This window comes from Ochotona curzoniae, unplaced genomic scaffold (genome assembly GCF_017591425.1).
Source record: "Ochotona curzoniae isolate NIBS_2020 unplaced genomic scaffold, NIBS_Ocur_1.0 contig_430, whole genome shotgun sequence".
Classification (NCBI taxonomy): domain Eukaryota; kingdom Metazoa; phylum Chordata; class Mammalia; order Lagomorpha; family Ochotonidae; genus Ochotona; species Ochotona curzoniae.
This window is the reverse complement of record NW_024466219.1, coordinates 5,535,439-5,559,071: the sequence shown is the minus strand read 5'-3', so window position 1 is coordinate 5,559,071 and position 23,633 is coordinate 5,535,439. Positions and strand designations below refer to the sequence as shown.

The 23,633-nt window shown below is 38.6% G+C and overlaps 1 pseudogene; it reads left to right on the top strand.

Moving 5' to 3' along the window:
- The first annotated feature begins 18,886 nt into the window (after positions 1-18,886).
- Positions 18,887-19,020, top strand: LOC121160123 (annotated as a pseudogene).
- Positions 19,021-23,633: the final 4,613 nt, after the last annotated feature.

The window sequence follows — 23,633 nt, the reverse complement described above, 5'->3', positions numbered from 1 at the left end:
AGGTTACTTTTTATATAGTTTTCTGCAAGCATTAAGTTCAGATTTCTATTCTATCACCAGTATGACCTACTGATGATAATTACATTTCGGTTTGAAATTAAAGGACAGTTTTGATCAGTCATAATTGGGAGCACAGTACTGTGATGTGGTTTAAAGGATAATTTTTTACTCTGTATGTGACATAAGTTTACAGAAATGATTAATGAATTGTCAGAACCTGTTTTCCAGCCTTGCACTTGCAATTATAGTTAATATTATGTGTACCTTGGTAAAAGGAACTGATATACTTTGTACATTATGCTTGAAAACACATAAAAATAATCTTTATGTTAGAAGTATGTGTATAAAATCATGTTTTTTGTATCAGATTCTGTTTCTGCTTGGTTTTGGTTTCTTCATACGTCTTCTTTTCCCATTCCAGAGGTTTTAAAGCACTTGCAAAGATGCACTGTCCGTTTCCTTTAAGTATTCACATTGATCATAAATCAGCTACATTTCAGCTTTCTAACATTTTGTTTTTCAGTCTGCTGCTCTATGCTTCCACTGACCAAACTCATTTTATATAATCAGTTTTATGTCCCACAATACAGAGAGATGCTTTTTTTGTTTCAGGCAAACTTCTATTGGATTGGTATTTAAATGCAGTGCAATGAGTGGAAAGACATGTTAGTTTATGGCAGTGATTTTGATTGTCGTCCACAGTTCTGTGATAAATCCATAATTTAATTCTGTTCTGCTGAAAGGCGTCAGTTAATAAATAAATTTCAGCAGAATACTAACTAGCTGGTCAGGAAAATGAACAGAATGCTTTCCTAATAAAACAATGAAGAATTAGGTTTCTCTATGTTGATTATTTCTTAGCATATGTTGTTTACTGACTAGTTTTAGCAACATTTGATTTGCTATTTGGCATCTGTAGCTTCATTTTCACAACACATTGTTTTTTCAGTCAAAATCTTTAATGCTACTTCCACTGTATATTTTAAGAGAAAATGTGACATTAGCACAGAATATTTGTATATATTATTTGTATAAAGTAAACCCATACCATTCACTTACAGTATTTCTCAATATTAATTATTCACTAATAATACTAATATGTTACTTTTTGTCATATACACAGTGTGAGTTAGAACATTGCACATTTTCTTCTCGGATAATAACCTTATATAATGAAAAGGAATTAAGTAATGAGTATGTACAATGGCTGACCAACAGGGAAAGGAACCTTAATAAGGAAACCTATTAAATTACAGGAAGCTATCTCCCCAGGGGAGCTGCACAGCCTTACTGCTGAAGTCACATAAAACTGGAGCAGAAACAAAGATATGCTGGAAACTGTACCACAGGGAACAGTCCTGTTTCAGAAAGAAAGGAGGGCAGGAGCAGCAACGACTGTGCTTTCACCTCTCTGCAGGAAACATCTTTAGTCTGTGTCTCGGACAGCCCTTCCTATCACTGGCTGGTGTGGGGCGCGCAACAAATTGGTTGTCTCTTTTCCAAAAAGCTTGATAATTTAGAATCACTAAAACGTATTTAGCTATCATAATACTTAAATAAAGTAACACATGATTCATTTTTTATTTTAATATAAATCTCTAAATGAACTAAAAGATTTGAATAAGATTTTTAAATATCACATGCTTTATTTTGTTTACTGAACATAATTTAGCTATCAAAAGAAAATAATATCTCATTAATCATACACAGGAGGCTGACATACAGATAGGAGATTCATATTCTTGCAGTTGAAGTTTGAAGATAGAACCATTAGGAAAAAGCAAAAATGATTTGTTATAGAAAAATTAATAAATACTTAAATACTTAAGCTTTTAAAAATCTTTATGTGCTGGGTATTTCACAAGATAAATGTATCAACTTTTTTGGTGAATTGGCATCTCAAGACTAGTGAGAAAGAACACATGAGCTGTAGAATGGACTGCAAAGTACAGAGAGGGCCCTGCTTTGTCTCATCTTGTGTTCTTGTATTGTTTCTTCCTCCAGTCGATGCTTTGAGCATCACCTCCACACAAGGTAGCATAGTTTGTCACGGAGTACCCAAGGCACCAGATTAACAAATAATTAACACAGCTTTGATTTTCGTGGTGTTTGTACTCTAGTAGGTAACAAAAATAATTAAAAGCCTCACCATAGAATATGCCATTATACCTCTTATACATGAGCTGAAGGAGAATAAACATGGTCCAATAATAACACTAGGCCAAGGTGCTTGAGGTTAGACTTGGGCGGGGGTTCCAAGCTGAGTGAGCATTCCTGAAAAAGATGAAAAGAACAAAGGAGGTCGGGAGCAGATAGTTTTTGTACTTACATATTGGTTTATTTTTATTTGAAAAACATATATTAAAGAGAGAGAGGAAGAGACAGAGAGAGAAGGTCTTCCACACTTTGGTTCACTCTCCAAATGACTACAGTTATCCAGGCTGAACTGATCTGAATCTGGGATCCAGGAGATTCCTCATAGTCTCCCACACGGAAGCAGGGTCACAATGACAAGGGCCATCCTCCGCTGCTTCCCCAGGCCATAAAAGAAGAATCAAAATGGAAGCGGAGCAACCAGGACATGAACCGGTGCTCATATGGGATGCTGGTGCCACTAGGTTGGGGATTAGTATGATATACCACCATGTGAGCCCCAACAATGTCTTCCTTCTTTCCTTCCTTCCTTCCTTCCTTCCTTCTTTCCTTCTTTCCTCCCTTCCTTCCTTCCTTCCTTCTGCTTATTTGAGAGGCAGCTTTACAAAAATACAGAAACAGCTTCCATCCACTGGTTCACTCCTCAAATGGCTGCAACGGCTGGGTCTGGGCCAAGCTGAAGCCAGGAGCTTCATCCTCCTTTCCCAGGTGGGTGCTGGAGCCCAAGAAGTTGGTGTTCATCCTTCTCTTCTTTCTCAGGTGGATTAACACGGAATCGGATAGAAAGTGGAACATCCTAGAACTTGAAGCAACAATCTTATAGTGTGTTGGCATTGCAGACTGTGGCTTTATGCACTACATCACAGCTCAGGAAGCTCCACTGCCTGCCAGCCACAGGCTGAGTGTAGGTGATATTTTAGCTGATTTGATTCTCACAGTAATCCTTCTAAGCAGAGCTTCCAACAGAGGAAGCAGCATTTGGAGAGACCCTGTAGGAAGGGAGGCATTGATTAGATAAGCAGAGGGAAGGGTGATCAATCAGAGTGAACAGGATAGCAGAGAGAATACATTCCACTGTGTTGGCATAGGAATATCATAGCTGCAGGATCAAATTTACATTTTGCAGGTATCTCTGAATTTCATGGTAAGAAATATTGGGTTGAAGGCAAAGGATTGGCCAATAGGGTTGAACCTTACACCCTAATAGAAATTAAATTATTCCAGTGTCACACATTTGGGACAAATGTTTCAGGAGGTGAGTGTGGGTACTTTTGATGAGTTGAATATTCATGTTGAGGTGTAAATCAGGGAATACCCTGCTTAAGGCAGCTCTTAGTTGACAGTGCTGTTCATTCCAAAAATGCCAGAAGAGCAGCAGTTAAGAGGAAAAAAGAATTCATTTGCTTGTGAATATGAGTGATATTTGTAGATATCAAAATACATTAATTAAATGAGCAATGCTTATATATATGCCACAGATTATTGCTGTTTTGTTTTGAATATATTCTTTTGTCAAACTTTGAATCTGTCAGGCAAATGGGTAGGCAAAAAAAATTGCTATAGTTGTACTGATCTGTGTGATGACATTGCTGCTTGCTGCATATTGGGGAAGTTGACTTTGCTTTTGTGATTGCTCCTTAGAGCCTTCACCTATGTCCCTGCTGAACTTTTTTTTTTTTGTCTTGAGCTTATTTTTTAGTGAAGCACTAAGCCTCTGACTATGGTGTAAATTGAAAATATGTTAACTCAAAATAAACACTTGGATATCAATAATTTTCTGTGATTCAACCTAATAATCACAAGTAAATGAGGTCATCATAAGTGATGTAGGCACAGGAATTAAGAGGTGAAAATCATTGATATGTGGCCAAAGCAAAGTTATGTGTATATGTAATAGAGTAGGTGTAATATTGCCAGTGGAATAAACACACAGCAAGCTAAACAAATGGGACATTTAATGGCTGGGAAAAACATGATGACTAATAGTTGCAGAAGCCTTAAGCTTAATGGTGGTAGATCAGTTGTTAGCAGACATTCAATGTTATTGTTCTCATTTTATCACTGCTGTCAAGATATTTGTTCAACTGGTTATGGTGATAGTTATTTTGCTTTTTGAAGTTCAGGGTGAGTAGTAGGGTTGTTCTGTTTTTTATTATAACATAGTGAGGAGGGTGCCCATAAGTGATTGTTCAATGGGTTTCACTTTACTGTGTATCACCATTGTTAAAACATAGATCTCAAGTTGAGTTTTCTCATTACAAGTTAAGAAGAGTAAGGGAGAATCACACAGCTATGGATATCTTTGCATTTTCCAAGAGAGACCATAAAGCAGAGCTGACCACAATAGAGGAATGCTGAAGCCCTGTCTGCATGTTCTCCAGCTACCTGGGGGAACAGTCATGGGCAAGCAGGCTTGCCTGGGCTCTGCGGAATCTCAGAGTGAGTTCTCAGTAGTGAGCACCACTGCAGATAATTCCCTGTCTTCTATGCCCTGAGGACCACGGGCCACCGAAATTGTCAAGTAAGCCAAGTCAAGGAAGCTGTGGTGGCATAAACGTGGCTGCCAAGAAAGTTGGTGATGTTGTGTGTGTGTGTGTGTGTGTGTGTATCTGTGAGGGTTTTCCAGAAGAAAACAGAGTTTGAGTTGATGTGGATCAGTTCTCACCACTATGTATGTATCATCCCCTTCTTTGAAGGTCTAAGTGGGCAGAAGTAGAAAATCTTTCTCCCTGTGGCATCCATTTCCCCCTGTCCTGGAATAACCATTATCTCCTTATCTGTCAGATCTCCTTTAAGGATAAAACAGAGGCCTCTGGTCATCTGACATTAGGACTTTGGCTCTTAGCTTTGAGATATGAAGGAATTAAGCAAACCACAGGATAAATGACCTGGGCTTAAATCCCACTTCAATGATAACACCCTGTGTAATTTGGAGTATATTGCTTAATCTGCCTGCCCTGAGGGGAGATAGGGACTACGTTTAACCCTAAAAAGAACTAGAGAGAATTAAACTGATGAACGTAAGATAAACAAATACATAATACCTGGTTAGTATTATCTCAGGCATATCTCTCAGAAATCTAATTTTTATTTATATATTTTCTTTATTTGAAAGGCAACACAATGAAAAAGAGAGGTAGAAGGAGAACACACTTCCACCCTGTCACTTCCCCCTCGGACACCGCCAGCCAGAAGCTAGGAATGAATCCAGCTCTCCCACAGGAGTGAGAGGAACCAGACACTTAACCAGTCGCCTGCTGCTTTCCAGGCCACTCATTCGCAGGAAGCTGGATTTGAAAATGGAACTGGTACTCAAACCTGGGCATTGAAGATGAGCTGTGGACATCCCAAGCACCAAACACCTGCCTCACATATCCATTTCCAACAAGGACACTTGATAAGTAAGGGATGCTGTGCCGGTCAGATGCTGGCAGTGAGGCAGTCTACTCATCACAGACTCATTTGTTTCAATCACTGACTTGGGACAGGCAGGTAACTAGATCAGGGTCTAGAGTGGAAGCCACATCTTCTCCACCGCCTACAATCCTATCTCTTTGTCAAATGGCAAATTTCTGGGGATGTACCTCGCTCACCTGAGACCTGGGGTAGTACTCAGAAGGTGCCAACATCTGGGAGGGGTTCCCCCTTCTTCCCACAGACTCAGAGGAGCCAGAACATAGAAACATCTTTCTCTCTAACACCCCCAGAGTATCTTCTCCTCCTCCCTCCCAGACAAACACACACCCTGCCATGCATTTATTTCCTCTTTGGCCACTGTATGTCTGAACTATGCCCAAGTAAGTGTGTGTGTGTGTGTGTGTGTGTGTGTGTGTGTGTGTGTGTGTGTGATTTCCTCATATTAACTAAACATAATAACTTTTAAAAAGCATATTTGTACCTTGTACTTAAGATACTTCTTGGGACTGGGATAGTAGCCTAGTGGCTGAAGTCCTCACCTTGTACATGCCTGGATCCCATGCGGATGCCGGCTCTAAACCCATCAGTCCAACTTCCCATCCAGCTCCCTGCGTGTGGCCTGGGGAAGTAGTTGAGGACAGCCCAAAGCCTTGGGACCCTGCACCCATGTGGGAGACCCAGAAGAAGTCCTGGCTCCTGACTTTAGATTGGCTCAGCTCTGACTGTTGAGGACATTTGGGGAGTGAATCATCGGACGGTGGCTCTAACCTTTCTGTCTCTCCTTCTCTCTGTAAATGACATTCCAATAACATAATTAAATTTAAAAAAAGATGCCAAGCCCTATTGCAAAATGCAATGTTAAAAAAAATTCAGCAATATAAAGGAAGCATCTCAAACTTTAGCTTTAGAGGTTTCATTTATAGCCTTACAATATATTACTTTCAGCTCTTGATTTACTATTTCTGAGTGTTAACAATCAATTATATCATACAATATGATATTTTGAATGGATACTATGCAAAACATGATTCTATTTTATAATTGAAGTCCAAACTCACTAATATTTAGCAAGCTTTACTATATTATAGTAGCATCCATTATTATAAGAATATTTAAAACTGTGTATGTCCTCTAATATTGCTTTGTGGTTGCCCATAATTTTGAAAAATACGTTTCATGTGATAATGTCGTATGATAACATAAAAGTAAAACAAAAGAATGTTCTGTTTTAATAGCTGAACTCACAATGCAGTTTTGCTCTGAATTTCATTTGGAATCTCGCACGGAGCCTGCTGTTCAGATTCGTTTGAAGCCTTGGCCAGAATTTAGGTGTTAGAGAGACAATTTGTTCTGGGTTTTGGGAACAATTGAGAGGTTAAAGTGATTGAAAGCTTAAAACAGATCGATAACTTTTGCAGTCTGATTAGATCTTTGGTTTAGGCCTTGAAGCTCAAAAATCTGCCATGAGACCAGAAGCCTTGACTAACAGAAGACTTGAAAATCACAGGAGATCTGAGTTAACACCACATATTGCTAGCTCTGAAAATACTCAGGTGACTCAGCAGCCTCCAGTGTCCAGGGACCCTATATTAAATCCTGCTAAATACATCGGATGAATTTATGGTTGCGGTCTCAAACTCCAGAATGCAGGATAAAGGCCGGAATAATACTTCTCTTATAAGGACAAGTTACATCTAGAATAGAAAGTAACCTTTACACTTCTAACAATGTGTATCATCATTTTTATTTTTTAACTGTTTTCTTCTCACCCAGTAAGAAGCTAGGCTTAATTCTTAAAGTTTCTAAGGTTGCTGAGAGTCCCTTTAACGCTGAAATCAATCTCCAGATCGCAGTAACATCGATTGCTTTGCATTGGAGCCTGGCTTTACAACGCCGTGCCTCCACTAGTGGCGAGTGATAATGATAGTAGTATATTATACACCCTGGAATGCTTGTAGTGAGCAGGAGATCATGATTATTGTTCCATGAAAGTATGTATAACGAATGAGGGCCTCAACAGTTAAATTACAATAGTGCGTAAATGTAAAAGCCCATAGAAGATATCGAACAGCGTGGCTATGGGCCAGCAGAACTTAATGTGCTAGGATTTAAAGAGTAAAAGAAACATTGGTCTACTCTTGGCCTATTCATTCAACACTATTTATTAAGCTTCTACTAAAGATAAAATACTCAATTCTTTGAATTAAATACAAATAAATCAGGCAACAATTGTCTTCTAGCTTCTCATATAAGGTACCAAAAAGGAGAGTGTAATATGAAATTAAATGCAAAAATTAAATGTAAGATACAAAAGTTGTATATATCATGAATGTAGAATAGGTAAAAATGCTATAATATTTTAAAATAAGAAGATATGACTTTCCTAAAAGAAATTGGGTTATGAAATATTTGAAATGTACAATAGGTTCTTAGGAAATGTACACTTGACCAGGAAGGAGGAAGAAAGAATAATAAAGATTCCAGGACAAGGATGGACCAAGGCCTCAGTCTGGAGCTGGGCAGGAAATGTTGGCAAGCATGGAACTACACAATCTGGCGACACTGACACTGCGATGCTGTGCTGTAGCCGACAACTCTGGGGGGACATTGTGAAGGCAAACATGAGTACATATTCACTCCTTCATTCTTGCACATTCGCAGTGGTAGATCGCACCATCTGTAAAGGAGCAACAGGCCTTCCTGACTGCCTGCCTTTTGCATGCACTGCTGTCATAAAGGCCAACTCTGCCTGCATCTGAATCTATGTTATCTCCATAAAAGCAACAGTAATGAAAGTATCTGCTTCATAATTTTGAAGAATAAGTAAATGGGAAAAAATACCTGACAGGTGTCAGTCATATGGTAAGCACTTTAGTGCTTATAATTCTGTGAATACTTGAAATTAATTTAAAATCATTCTATTTAATTTATTTGTTACTAAAACACCATGCTAATAAAAATGAACCATGTAATCAAATGCAGATAAAAAGGACAGAAGGAGGAAGGACAGTTGGGTGTGGAAAGTGAGACTCAAAACGACAGTGTGGCAGTCTGAAGGGTTCTCTGATTTGGGCTGTTGGGTCAGACATGAGACTGAACCTAGGGCGTGGGCTAGATGGTCGGAGACAGCATGAGAGAGAAAACCTCAAGAGCAGAGAGTTTCATGGTGATGCGAGGTCACAGGGCACAGCCTCAGTCCGTAGATTTCTCAATGTATGTGCAAGGAGATAACATGCAAGTGGTCAACAACAAAATGAGGTGAGATCCCTTCGTGTGTTGTCATCAGAAGATCCTCCAGAAGTTTAGTAGTGATCCATAAATGAAGGCTTGCCTTCAAGTGTTAGAGTAAGAAGCACCACAAATCAATGTGTAATTATGAAAAGAAAAATAACTATGTGCTGCATTGACTTATATTTTCACTTACTCCTACACAAATATAAATGATTATGTTGCCATCTTAACCCTACTGTTAATCAATCAAGCTAATTTTTAGTGATACTGTTAAGGGGGAAATCATTTGGAGATTTGTTTTCAGTTGGTACAGGTGTCAAAGTCAAGGTAACATTTTGACATATGTGAACTGAAGCTAAAATTCAACATGCAGCACTTGAATTGCTTCAGTCTGCATAGTTGTTTAAAAAAGAAAAATAATCTTGTTCAGTTAAGACTGTAGATTGTAGGAAGAACCGTCGTTATTTGTCTTTCTATTGCTTAGTCTTTTAATATTGCTGGCTCACATTTGATAAAAGAAACTCAAGCCATTACAGTGTCAATCTCTCAGGTTCCCAATGCTTTGTGCTGACAAAGCTGGCTTCTGAGGTCTTTCTGATAGAGTTTATTACAGAAAGATCCGTGCTCCTACTGACAGCTAATCCTCTGCTCTTCCTCCAACCCACTCATTGCTTAAGCTGTTACTACAAGATACTCTGCTTTCTGAGCTTCCTGACTTCTTCAGCTATCGTTGACTGAAGGCAAAGCACAATGTGCCAATTAGTCGTTTCTCTGCTCTTTCTACCTGCACCATCACTCACTGTGAGTCAAGTAAATATTCCTAAAAGCAGTGGTACCCATAGGTTCTCTGCTGTTTAAATTCTCCAGGAGTCACACATCAAATCTTTCCTGTTGTACCGGTTAGGACATTTTAATTCTTGAAAGTCCAACTCTGTCTAGCCTGCTTACCTTAGCCAAGAAACTGCCCCAGTGGGAAAACAACTGTGAATTGAATTTTGTCCCATTTGACAGGTAAAAAATGAGATCTTTAAAGGGGAATGACCAGTGTTCTTTTTTTTTAAATGACTATGAGAATACAAAATGTACTTTTTATAAAAATTGAAAACCATTTTGTAAATACATAGTCAAGCTGTTACGTAATTTTGGTCAAGGACTCACAGCTATCTGTTTTCTTAAATAGATGTTGTGTGATCAAAATCTCACTTTCATAAAGGAGTTCCCAGAATTTTACGTAAAATGAGTTTGCAGTTCTACATAATACGTTGGTGATATTCGAGTACAGCACCAACTTGACCTTGACATATTTGATCTTAACCACAAAAAAAAACCCCAGAAGACAAGAAGTGAGTCATCATTTAGCTTAGCAGTCTAGAAACAGGATCCCTGCATTGCACATCTGAGAGCCTGAGGTAGATCCTTGCTGCTACTCCTGTTTCTGGGTCCTGCCAGGCCAACGCGGGGACGCAGTGGTTGCAGCCCCAGGGTCTGCTCTCTTGGCATGACATGGAAGCCTTGGATGGGCTCCCAGCTCACAGTTTGAACCTGGCCCGTTCTTGGCCACTGTGGGCTAGCAGATGGGATTTGTATCTCTGCCGCCATCCTTCCACACCCCTTCTTGTTGTTTTCACCCCTTTCTTCCTCTCAAATCAATGTGTTTTGAAAAAAAATATTCATTAGGCTAAATATTATAATCTCTATTTCGTGTAGCTGAGAAAATTGAGATCTAGATTTCAGATGATGGAATAGTTTATACAGCACATGCCGGGATGAAATGCAGTCACCCTTCACATTCAGTCATCATTCTTTGCATTTCAAATAACATCAGGTTGAAAACTCCATAGTGGCCCACAGGAGCATTCTTTTCTTAAACAGCATGATGCCGTTATGTATATATTAATTAGTTTTCAAAAATCAGGCTTTAAATGAACAGATATTTTTATTTAAATGAATTCTAAAGTGAAGTTTGACAATCAAAACATCTTAAAAATATGACCTACCTGTTTCATGGGCAGAATACAAATTAAATTGAACATCACATGTAGTTTCTGAATGTACCTTTGCCTGATATGGTGGATGTTTTTAAATTCTGTCTTACATAAGCAAAATTGAGATAATTGTGCATATATTTCATTGTAATTTTCATCTTCTTTTGCGTGAAAGAGTAACTCCCCAAACTGGCTTGATGTGTATTTTGTTTTGTTTAAAATATTTATAATTCCTTCAGAAACACTTGTTTTAAAATGTCAGATATTGAGCCCGGCGCGGTGGCACAGTGGTTAAGGTCCTTGCCTTGCACGCCCGGGATCCCATATGGGCGCCGATTCTATCCTGGCGGCCCTGCTTCTCTTCCTGCTCCCTGCCTGTGGCCCAGGAAAGCAGTTGAGGATGGCCCAAAGCTTTGGGACCCTGCACCCGCGTGGGAGACCTGGAAGAGGCTCCTGGCTTCGGATTGGCATAGTATTGGCCCGTTGCGCTTACTTGGGGAGTGAATCATCGGACGGAAGATTTTCCTCTCTGTCCCTCCTCTCTGTATATCCGCCTTTCCAATAAAAAAAATAATAAAAATAAATCTTTTTAAAAAAATGTCAGATGTTGTTCTTGTCATGGAAGTTGGAACATTAAAACAAAACAAAGTAGCCCCTTCCTTTGTTGCATCAAGAAAGCCTCCCTGGCACAGATGCTTGCAACATCAAGGGAAATAAAATGGGAAGCTGCGGCAATCTGAGGGAAGAGCTAGGAGAATGGCCCCGAGGAGGGAGCTAGCTCTGCCCTGGTACTCATACAGGAGCTTGCTTGGATCTTGGTGCTTGTCAAAGAGCAGTGTTGCTGGAGAAGGAGGCAAAAGATATCCAGACTGCTCAGGTGTTCTCAGTGTGATTAGAAAGGGTGGAGAAAAGTAGCAGTTAACATAAGCAAATTTGTACTTTAAATATACGATGAGTTAAATACTTTGCAAAGAGAGAAATCCAGAGAAAAACTGGAGGATGTACTTCAGAGCTGCAGCCATGTTCCTACAGAGGGAAGATGGCCACTGCTACAAGCATGGGGTCACTGGAGATGGTGAGAATGAATGAATGTCACATTTAAGTGATACCAACAGGACTTGATGATGGATTGGTGATGGGATGTGAAAAGGAAAGAAGAGTGTCCTCTGGGTCTTAGTCCTGAACCACGGCATGAGTGGTTTGGCCCTTCACCAGGAGGGAGAGGCTAGGTAAGGAGGTAATGTGCTTGGAGCATACTGGCAGAAATCATGAGTTAGATTTGGAACATTCTGTGTTTATGAAAATATCAGAAACTCAAAAAGACAGGGGTTAAGAATGTGGCATGCCAAAGCACATGGTTTTCTTGAAACCAAATAGAGAAAATTGCTCAGGGAATAAAAGTTTTGAGTGTTACTGAGAATTCAGGAAAGCATCTAATCATTGGACGTGGCAAAATGAGAATTGTAATTTAAAGAATGATTCATTTGGAGTGGTTTGGGAAAAGCTTGGAATGATATGGATGTAAGAGAGACTTATGAACAAACAAAACTAGATAGTAAATACAAGGTTAGTCAAAAGATTCAAGGACAAGCAAAGCAGATAAGCTTATTTTGCAAAGAAAATGGAAGGGATATCAATCATTTTTGGAAAATGCCTATTCTGAAAGAAGAAGGATTTCAAATGGGTTTTGGTGAGATGAAACATTCTTTACATGCATTTTTCCGTGCACTCTGAAGTCCCTTCCTGTGCAAGGGAGGAGAGACGTACAGCGTTGGTCATTGCGAAGCCCAGGCACCTCGTGCTCCAGCTTGGTGCTTGGGTTCCTTGTGTGGCTAGTTTTGTTAGTTTTAGGTGAAAGGTATTTTATATTTGAGGCCATTTGGGAATTTTCCACAGAAAAGCTTAAAGAAAATTAAAAATATGATGTGAAAGATAAAGGGTTTAATTATAATGGCAAATTCCCTGAAGAAACCAGTGAATAAAGGTCCTCTGGAGGGCCCTAATTTCCTTACACAAAAGCACGGTTTTTTTGTTAACACTCAGCCTAGCAGAATAAAGAAGCAGAGAACTTTTACAGAATGGGATCATTAAGAAATTCTCCTCCAATTGCTTCTTATTTCTCTGACAACTAAGCAAATCCAACTGTCCGGAGAGTGGGGATAATGAATGGAACAGCAAAACGGTACTTAACCACATATCCTTACCACATCCTTTCTATGTAGACTTGGTCTTTCTTTCTTTCTTTTTTGTTTTTAAAGATTTATTTAATTTTTATTGGAAAATTAAATATACAGAGAGGAGGAAAGAGAGAGGGGAAGATCTGTGGCAGAAACAGCTGGAGTTGAGCCAATCCAAAGCCAGGAGCCAGATACTGCTTCTGGGTCTCCCATGTAGGTGCAGGGTCCCAAGGCTTTGGCCCGCGCTTGACTGCTTTCCAGGGCCATAAGCAGGGAGCTGGATGGGAAGCAGGGCTGCTGGGATTAGAACAGATACCTATATGGGATCCCAGCGTGTGCCAGTGGAGGACTTTAGGCAGTAGGCCACTGCACTGGGCCCAGATTTTGTATTCCTTCAAGTTACTACTCTGATCTCGCCTTGGCCAGATTCATAACCTCAGCTCCATTCACCCTGGACACTATCTTCTACTCTCTGCCAAGAAATTAAATCCAGCAACTCTGTGAGGAAAGGCGCAAAGAAAGCCTTCAAAAATATATTATCAGAGCTCATCATACTAATAAGTCAACAATAAAAATGTGACACTGTCTTTAGATTGAAACATAGGCTTTGGCCAAATTCAATATTCATTTTAGGTTGAATTTCTAAATATTTTCACAGTCGCATGTAAGATATAGTCATATAATGAACTATGTGAAAATATGAGAAGTTATTGAAATCAAGAAAAGTAGACTCTTATTGCTAGTATTCATTATTATAAACAATGTAAACATTTATATTAGCTTCCACTAGCAGCAAAATAGTAAAATTACTAGCTATCTATTAAAATAGTAAGTAAAATAGATAATTCTGAAGGGAATGAATCATTTTACAGAAATCATATTCTCCTTTCTCAAGAACTTCAGCAGGGAACTGGACTGGAAATGGAGCAGCTGAAACTCAATCTGGTGCCCACATGTGATGTCCAGGGTCAAGGGTCATCGAACCCACTAAGCTGCCATGTTGGCCCCTCTGGTGTTTTCAGAAGTGATGTGTGTAATATAACTTTCCCCAGCCACATGAATTATGGCCGCACTCAAATCATACTACTAAATGAATTTAAACTTTCTGGCCCTTTATGACTCTGTATTCTGCAGTCAGAATACTTAAAAGGGGGACTCATTCCCAGTGTTGTTAGGCCTTCTTCATATCACCCATAGATAATTTCTCATGGTTTCTTCCAAATAATACATGTTGCTCTTGCTCCATTCAGAGCACTTGGGTGGGGAAGGAGGGAGGAAGGAGGAGGGGGAATGGCAGAGTAATTATTTGAGATGGATTAAAATAGAGTGCATTTTTGTGCTAACATTGAAGTCTAAAATACTATTGTAAAAATTAAACTTGGTTGCACAACAAAGAAACATTCCAACAGGACTGTGTTTTAACAAAGGTAAACATAAGATAGGGATAACAACTTAAAAGCAGGCCAACCTTTGTGTCTCTCTTGGAAACACTAGTTAGTTATTGAATGGCAGAAAAGTCCTCGAGGTTTAAGTGATCCATAAGGGTTCCTAAATGTTGTGCTCTTTTATTCCAGTTTGTCTGATCTCTTTCTTTGATATGACGTGAAAAATTGCTTTTAGTATTATGCTTATGATAATGATGGTTTTCATTAATTGATATGTTCCTGTGTGATAAGACAGGTTGGGGAAGCATGCGAAGAGACTGCTGAGCCGACAGAGTACCTAGGTTTAATTTCCGGCTTCAGCATTTATTGACCATTTGATCAGAACAAGTTGCTAAGTATCTTGCGTGCATTGTTCTCTGAATCTTAAACATGATAAGTGTCCAACAATTAAATCAATCAATAAACATGTAACGTACAGATGGTATTCACATGTTACAATTTTTAAATAAATGTTCATGAAAAATGGAGCTACCAGGTTTTTTTTTTTTTTTTTAATTAAGTTACTTTTATTGGAAAGGCAGATTCATTGAAACAAAGATCTTTCATCCTCAGGTTCACTCCCCAAATGGCTGGAATGATCAGAGCTGAGCTGATTCAGAGCCAGGGGCTTCCTCCAGGACTCCCACGTGGGTGCAGGGTCCCAAGTATTTGAGTCATCCTCCAGTGCTTTCCCAGACCACAAGCCGAGAACTGGATCGGAACTGGAGCATCTGGGATACAAACAGGCACCCACATAAGATGCTAACACTTGCAGGGCGAGGTTGAGCCACTTGAGCATTGTAAGGAAATGCACACAGAAGCTGAACCAACGTGATTCCTCTGCTCTTATCGCATTGTGTATGTGTGTGTTCATTATCCAGTTCTGTTGGTGTCATTCAGTTTTACTTTTTTTTTTTTAGATTTATTTATTTTTATTACAAAGTCAGATATACAGAGAGGAGGAGAGACAGAGAGGAAGATCTTCAGTCCAATGATTCACTCCCCAAGTGGCCATAACAACTGGTGCTGCGCTGATCCAAAGTCAGGAACCCAGATCCTCTTCCGGGTCTCCCACGTGGGTGCAGGGTCCCAAAGCTTTGGGCCGTCCTCGACTGCTTTCCCGGGCCACAGGCAGGGAGCTGGAAGGGAAGCAGGGCTGCTGGGATAGAACCGGCGCCCATATGGGATCCAGGAGCGTCCAAGGCGAGGACTTTAGCTGCTAGGCCACGCTGCCGGGCCCAGGTGTCACTCATTCTTAAAACATATCTGAAATGAAGCAGTGCTCTGAGCCCATGCTGGCATCTGAAGAGTGTCTGCCATCTTTCTCATGCGCCAACGGTGAGGGGTGAGGTCAACAGTGGTCCTATAAAGACTCCTAATCCATTTCCTGCTAAGGAAATCACATGTGGAATTCAGATTTCAAAATATTATAACAGGCTAACTTTTAGTTTGGTAACTTAGTGTGGCCTCTCAGTGATGTTATAAGTATTTAATAAAACTGTTTCTACACCTTTGGATCAGAAGTGTAGTCTCTGCATATCCCGGTTTCTGTCTTGCTCTTCTCCACACTGGGGACTCTGAATATGGTCTCCCAACAAAAGTGTGTACAGAGGACCTCCTGAATATTATTTGTAAAAATGAACTTGCCAATTAAAAAAAAAAAATGTTTTTAAGAAGAAAAGAGTATCAGCTGCAATCGTTGAAGTCTTTAAATGAGTGCTAACTTGTAGATCTGGGTTCCAAATATTCAGCCAAAGAGGCCAGCAGTGACATTTAGAAGGCAGCATGTCTCACGCAGTCAGAGCAGCAAAACAAACCTGCTACTGCTGTCCATTTCAATCTTCCTTTTTGCTTAAACACGGAAGAGCCCAACCTACATCTCTCATTTCCAGTTATGTGGGTATGATGCCTAAGCTATCGGTTCCTCAAAGCCCATATGTTATTATCTTCCACTGCTATCATTAATTGCCTTTGAGATAAAACTGAATCAAGTGACAACACAGGGAGTAACACTGGCTCTCCCCGCAGGAGATCATCTCCACAGGGAAGTCATGTGATAGTCTCAGGGGCATTTCACATTGATACCACAGAGTTCTTAAAATCCGTTTGAGATAAAGAGACAGTTTTCATTTGCTGGTTCACTCTCCCAATGCCCACAATATCCAGGGCCTGGCAGGCTGGGCTAGGATGCAGGAGCTTCATCCAGGTCCCCAGCACGAGTGACAAGGCTGATGTGTTAAGGAGATGTTCGGATGGGGATTAGAGCAGCTTCGAAGACAGATACTCCGATTATGCACTGCGGGCACCCCAACAGTTTTAAATGCTTGGTCAGATGCCTATCCCCAATTAGAGTGTAAGTAATAATGACTAACAAGTTAAATATAACCGCCTTAAATTTCCATTTTTCTCCATGCCTCTGTAACACAGAACAATTGTCCTTTGTACTATTAAATCAGAAATGATGTTATCTGAAATTGACGTGGATGTTATCGTTATTTATCTAAATATAAATATGAATTATGCTTTGCAATGAATATTGGAAGGCAGCTATGCTCACCACTATACCAGCAACACAGTTGCTTTGCAATGAATATTGTGTTCTGTAAGAGCTAGGAGCTGCACTTGAAAAACTAAGTAATCAGTGCTTTTAATTGCATATATCGGTAGTGGCACCGATGTCCACTCCCGGGGAAATAGCCCTCACTCAATGAAAGGTGGTGCCATGGGAAACAATGTGTTCAGATTACAGACGTTATTGTTTTTATAGGGGCACTGATTGATTTATATTTTACTGCTACTTTTACATAAATGTGGTAAGTGACTTTGGTGTAGAGTATCTTGGAAGGGATTTGTTGCATTCATAGAACTGAAACTGATGAAAACACTTCCGTACTATGTCTCATGCTACTGGTTTTTGCTTGAAATTAAGGTCAAATCACCTTTGTTTGCTTTAATAACCCTGTGATTCTACATGACCAACATAGATGAACATGTGATTGCCACCAAACACAAAGGTCTATTTAATTGTAAATTGAGTATTTTTGATGATAGAAATAATAATGTTCATTTGTCTAAGTTTTATAAATGGACACTGCTTACATGAGATTGCTTTGTCTAAGCCTTACAGCAGCCCTCACATTTATAGAACTTTGAAATAATAAATTCTCGAGGAGCGAGATACTGGTAACATCCAAAAGGAGTCAAACTGAGATTTTCAGACTTGTCTCCTGGTGATAATATTTTTAAAAATCAAACATACCTTCTATTTGAAGGCATTTCTGTGATTTTGTGTTTTTACGCTATAATTATCTTTATACATCTGCTGTGAAATTTTAAGTTGCTTTTAAGAACGTGCTATTTGCAAATTGTCATCTACTATTTGTTTTTAAAAACAAACCTTCCTGCTGGAAGTACACCATTCTTAGAATGCGAGAGAGAGCCACTGATGGGGATTTAATGGCATTCGATGTTTCATCAAACCCCATAGTCGAGACACCTGTGACACATCAGATGTTCTCCTAGGCAAATGCAAGTCATATGGACCTATAACAATACATCTGCAACAGCACAGTGTTTCTTTTGCAAACAGGAGTCTTTCTCTAAAAGGGTCCATACTCATCCCATTTAGTTAAGGAACACTGCAATGTGAGAAAGATATAAACAAACTGACTTGGTGATTCTCTAGATTCTGTCATTCTGTTACAATGCAGGCATTCTTATTGAATATGTTGAAAAATAGTCATTTAAATATACTTAACTTTTGGAATTGCATGATTTAAACTTGTGTGCTGTGTCCTTTGTTTCAATCATTACAATGTCATCAAAACTTAGATTTAAGTCACTATTTAAAACGTCTCTAAAGTGATATATAATAGGACTTCAAATTTACTTTCATTTGAAAGTTTGTCTTTTCTACACGACACTGGTTTCTCTAGTGCAATTCTAGTATTCTGATCATGATGTGTGTTCTGTAGTTCAGAGCATCCTTTTAATGATAAAGGGTTGGCCATTGTTGTTATGACAAAGGTTGGGGTAATATGCGCTACTATACTGTCATGCCTCAGCCTATGAAATCTTCAAACATTGATCTAATTCATGTGAAATGGAGCTCTCATGTTAAATTTGAGTTAAATTCAGCTGTGACATGTAGGTTGATCTGTCAAATGTAGAATATAGACTTCTATTATGCAGTTTTGCTCTCCCTTTATTCTTCCCAAGCCCAAAAAAGTGCATGGGAAATGTCACTGCTTCTAAAAGTCTTTATGGCTGAAAAATTATTTTATGGGAAATCTAGACAATACATAAAGATAGGAAGTTACGGTCTCCACAACAATGTTGAATGTTTTTGACAGATGGAATTCACATTGAAAGGAAAATTATACAACTGGGAAACAAAGAACTACAAACTTATGTAATACATTAAAAACTCCTCCCTACAATTTTATTTTAATTTGAAAGCCAGATCTTACAAAGAGAAGAGTCAGATCTTCCAATTGAAATCACTTCTCTGCCTTTTGGCTAAGATCAAGTGTAGTATCTGTTCTTATCAGATCTTGCAACTGCCTGTTCACTCCCCAAATAGTTGCAGCCTCCTGAGCTGAGCCAATTCAAAGTAGGATTGAGAAACATCTTCCCTGTTCCACAGGCACAGGAGCCCCAGGACATGAGCCATTCTCTACTTTTTTCAGGGCATAAGGGGGAGCTGTTCAGAAGTGCAGCAGCCAGGACGGAAGCCAGTAGCCATCTGGGATGTCTGTGTTTCAGGCTGAGGATTACCGTAGGCCCCTCCGCGTCAGTCCCCAAACAAGTCTTTTTGTATTTGTTTCATTGCTGCTTTTGAAAATTGCTCAAATATGAAAATGAAAAGAAAATTAATTGAATATTTATGAACTTCAATCAGCGATTTGTCTTTAGAAAGGTCAATTGGCCTGCTAATTTGCTCATCCCTGATAATTAAATACTATTTTATTATAATTTTATTATAATTTTATTAATGTTTCTGTATGCATATGGGAAACAAAGAAAAATCTCCTGGTTCCTAGCCTTGTCCTTCCCCAGCTGTGGCTGTTGCAAAGATTTGCAGTTTCTCTCCCTTTGTCTGTAACTTTGCCTTTCAAATATTTTTTTTTATTATATTTCATCAAATGCATTACTTAGGATCCACGAACACACTTTTTGGCTATTTAAAAAAGTGCTCTAGGTAACATAAATTTTAACTATACATTTTAAGATATGAAAAATGAATGCAAATAATATTATCACTTTGAGCAAATGGACGTGGTTCTCCGTGAGTTTAAATATGCTGTTGCTCCATGAGGTGTCTTTGCAAAGGGGCAACCTGTGCACAGTGTAACGTAGGAAACAAATACAGAGAAAGCAGTTTCATTTTGATTTCCTTTAATCAACCTCAGTTTTTTGGTTCTTATGCAAAGTATTTATCTTCTAAACACAGAACTTTGGTCTTAGGAAAATTAAGAGTTCTTTCTAAAAAAAAATTCTTCCTCCAAACTGATTAACTTAATATAGAATTAAAAAACACTCTTTAAAAATGTATTTTAATAATCTATTAGGCTTCATGCTCTCACTTTGTAACACAAAAGTTATTATGCCAAGAGAATTAAACTTAGTAATACCAAGCAATAGTTATTTATTTGTTAGTCATTAATTTTGGAATGATACAAAAATGAAATTACTATTAGTGAATAATGTAATAATTAGGATCCACATTAACTTACTCAGAATGAACGCAGTAAGTTAGCGTAACAGAGAGGCTGTACTTTGTGTGTTAGTAAGGACTGGGATACTTTGATCTTTTTTCCTTTTTGTTTTAAATCATTGATGAGCATGTTGTGACAATGCTCGCCATACTGGAGCACACCCAGACACAACCACACATTTCGACACACCGTCAAATGCATCAAGTGAACAGACATTTACTTCTCTTTGTCACACTGCTATTAATGTAATTTTTCCCTTGTTTTTTTGTAGAAAGTCATTTAGCTTTTGAGGATTTCTTTTGAATAAATCTAGTTGTGTTGGTTCCTAAGTGGATAAAAGAAATTTCTGAGTTGATAATTTTGTAAGGAGAAATTTCAAAGTTACAAAGCACATTTTGGAACAGGAGCTTTACCAAAACCACCCAAAAAGCACACACATAGTTGCTTAGTGGACTCACAGTTTAAATGGATTCCCTGTCCTTCCATTTTGTGATATTTTCTTTTCTTTGTTTGAAAGAGTGATGGAGTAAGATGGATTCCATCTGTTGGGTCACCCCCGAGGTGAGATAGCTAGGGGTATTCAAGGCTAAAGCTGGGGGTCTGCAACTTTTGCTAGATCCCCCACTTAGGTGACCGGTTCCTGATTCCAAACACATGAACCCTTCTAGTACCTGTCTCAGGTATATTACCAGAAAGCTTGACTACAAGCAGAACAGCTGGACTCAAACCAGCAACTCAATACGGTATGTCAGTGTCCCTGGTGGCAGCTTAACTTGCTTGCACTAAAACTGGCCTCTCAGGTTGTGATTTTGATGCCAGATTTTTCTTAAGTTTTACAGCGTTAATGGCTGCAGAATATGTACCAATACTGCAAACATGTCCAGTAAAAATAAATAAACTGAGTGTCCACTAAAAGCTAAAGGATTTTCTTCACAGTAAAGTGACAATTGATTTATTATTTTATCTGTACAATTTATGTAAAAACTTAACGCAGAAAAGGAGAGCAATGATTGGCTTCAAACAGTGTAGATACTTACAGGGCATGGTTGTGACTCAAAAATGGCAGAAAAAAATCAGGTTCTTCTAAAAAATAGAGGAAAAAGAACGGAAAAAAATTAGCAATATTTGCTCTAATAAAAGGAAAAATCATATTATAACCACTTTTTAAATTGTAGCAAATAAAAATTACAATTTTCAATTACACAAAATATGTGTATGACTCTATCATATTGCACCAATTTTTGTAAAATATTTACATCGTATTTACGCAACTCGTTCAGTCTGAAAACAAGTTTATGTAATTGACATGTTAAAGAAGATGCCAACATCAAGAAAAAGAAGATTCATGTATTTGTTGTGAAAGTAGAGTTAGAGCTCTTCTCTCCTCTGGTTAACTTCTCACATGATCACAATGCTGGCAAACCAAAGCAGACCCTGCCCAAGAGCCAGGAGCTGCACCTGGGTTCACACGTAGATGTGAAAGTCTAAACACGTGTGCCATCTTCTGCTGTTTATTTCAGATGTATTACCAGGAAACTGGATAAGAAGTGGAAAGGGAAAGTGTGAACTGGAACCCATGTGGGATTCCAATGCGACAAGCAGTGACTTTGCCTTCTATACCACAATGCTACCAGCTGACACCAACAGAAAGTTCCCTTAGTATCTTGTTAGTCTATCCTCATAGCATTATAAAATATGCTGGTTTCTGTTTATCATAACAGCGTAACATGATTATTCTGATATCAATCATCCACATAGAATATGGAACTTCATTACAAAGGAATTGTATGTAATAATATCTGACTCTCCTTCCTCTTAAATTATTGTCTTGTTGAGTGCATATGTAAACTTCATCCCTCTGTTATTCTCTTTCAGTATTGATGCAATGTCCTATTGATGGGTTTCTTCAAGTCTGTGATGTTAAGACTAAACCTGCTACAACAATCACGTGCCTGTATTTTTATTCTTGGTGAGTAACTAGGAGAATTTGGGAGCAGTAGGAAGATGCATGCTTACCTGCAAAAGATTCTGTTTCCGGAAGTAGTTTTTCTTTTCACTTTACACAATCACTACTACTGTATAATAACCCTACTATCTATATTTTTAGCTTATATTTCTTGTGGTTACTCTTTTAAATTGTAACCCTTTTGGTGGGAGTTAAATTACACCGCATGTTTACTTTAATTGTGATTCCATGAGAATAATGGTGCTGAATACATACATAGCTTTGTTTCTAATTTGCCTTTTGACCTTTGATAAGGTGTCCAGTCACGATGGTTCTACATCTCTTAAGTAGTCGAGTTTTAAGTAACACTGGATAAAAGGCATTTGGCACATTTATGTTGTAAATATATTCTCTAATCTTTAGCTTACTTTTTCATATTCCTTATAGTATCTTTTGAAAAGCAAATGTTTTACATTATGTTGCAGTTCAATTTATTTAAAATTCTCTGGGACTGTCCTTCCAACAAAACCTTTGCATAATTCAATGTTTAAAAATATTATGTTTCACTAACAACTGTTTAGGCTGTGTGGAAAGTTCCTACAAAATGTGAAAGATGGAGCTACCAGAATGAACACATACCTCAATAGCTGGGAATAGCTCAAAGGAAATGAAATCAGCGTATCAACCTTGCTGCACCCCATGTTTGCTGCAGTATTGTTTGAAGTAGCCAAAATAGGGGATCAATCAAAATATCAATCAACAGTTGAATAGACAAGAAAACATGGTTTCTTGTATATAGATACATGTGGGGTTGCTGTAGTGATGGGATTGTATTGAGAATTAAAAAAAAGAGCCTAAATTCTATCCTTTGCAGCAAGACAGTTTTATCTGAATCAAATATTTTAATTGTAATAAGCCAAATTACGTACTTGTTGCAAAGGGGCCAATGTTCATGCTATACACTCCTGGCCAGTGGGTTTCCAACCTGACATATGCCAGAACATAGCAAAGCCGCAGCAAAGATAATATAGTACACTGCACTCTTGAAGCCAATGGAATTCTATACCTGTATAATCCTTTAATATTTGTAAAAAGTGAAGTTGTGTTCTTCAGTCTGCTCCTCTGTGCACTCAGTTTGCATTGCCATCATGCAAACATGGAGTCATACTCCTCAGGATAGGACTTCCTTTAGCATCTTTCTGTAAACCTTGTTCACAACTAAAGGTATGTGGCACTTACACCATGCCACGTAGAGACCATTGTTTCTAAATTTACCGTATTTTCAAAGTGTAAGTGCCAAGTTCTGTGTTCTCTTGGGCAGCATTTCTGTGAATATTCCTGTCATTTAACATGAATCACTATTTGCAGAAGTTTCCTCACCACTTTGCCAGCTGGTGACCCTAACTACCTTTAAGGACAGGTACTAAATTTAGAAAATTTAAATATGTCTTCAGAAGAAAAAGACATCCAAAACTTCACATATTAAAGTAACTGCTGGAAAGCTTTACCTAGCAGTCTCAGGACTGCAAGGCAGTGACAACAAAAGCAACCATTCTTATTCAGAAGCCAGATTTCACTTCCAC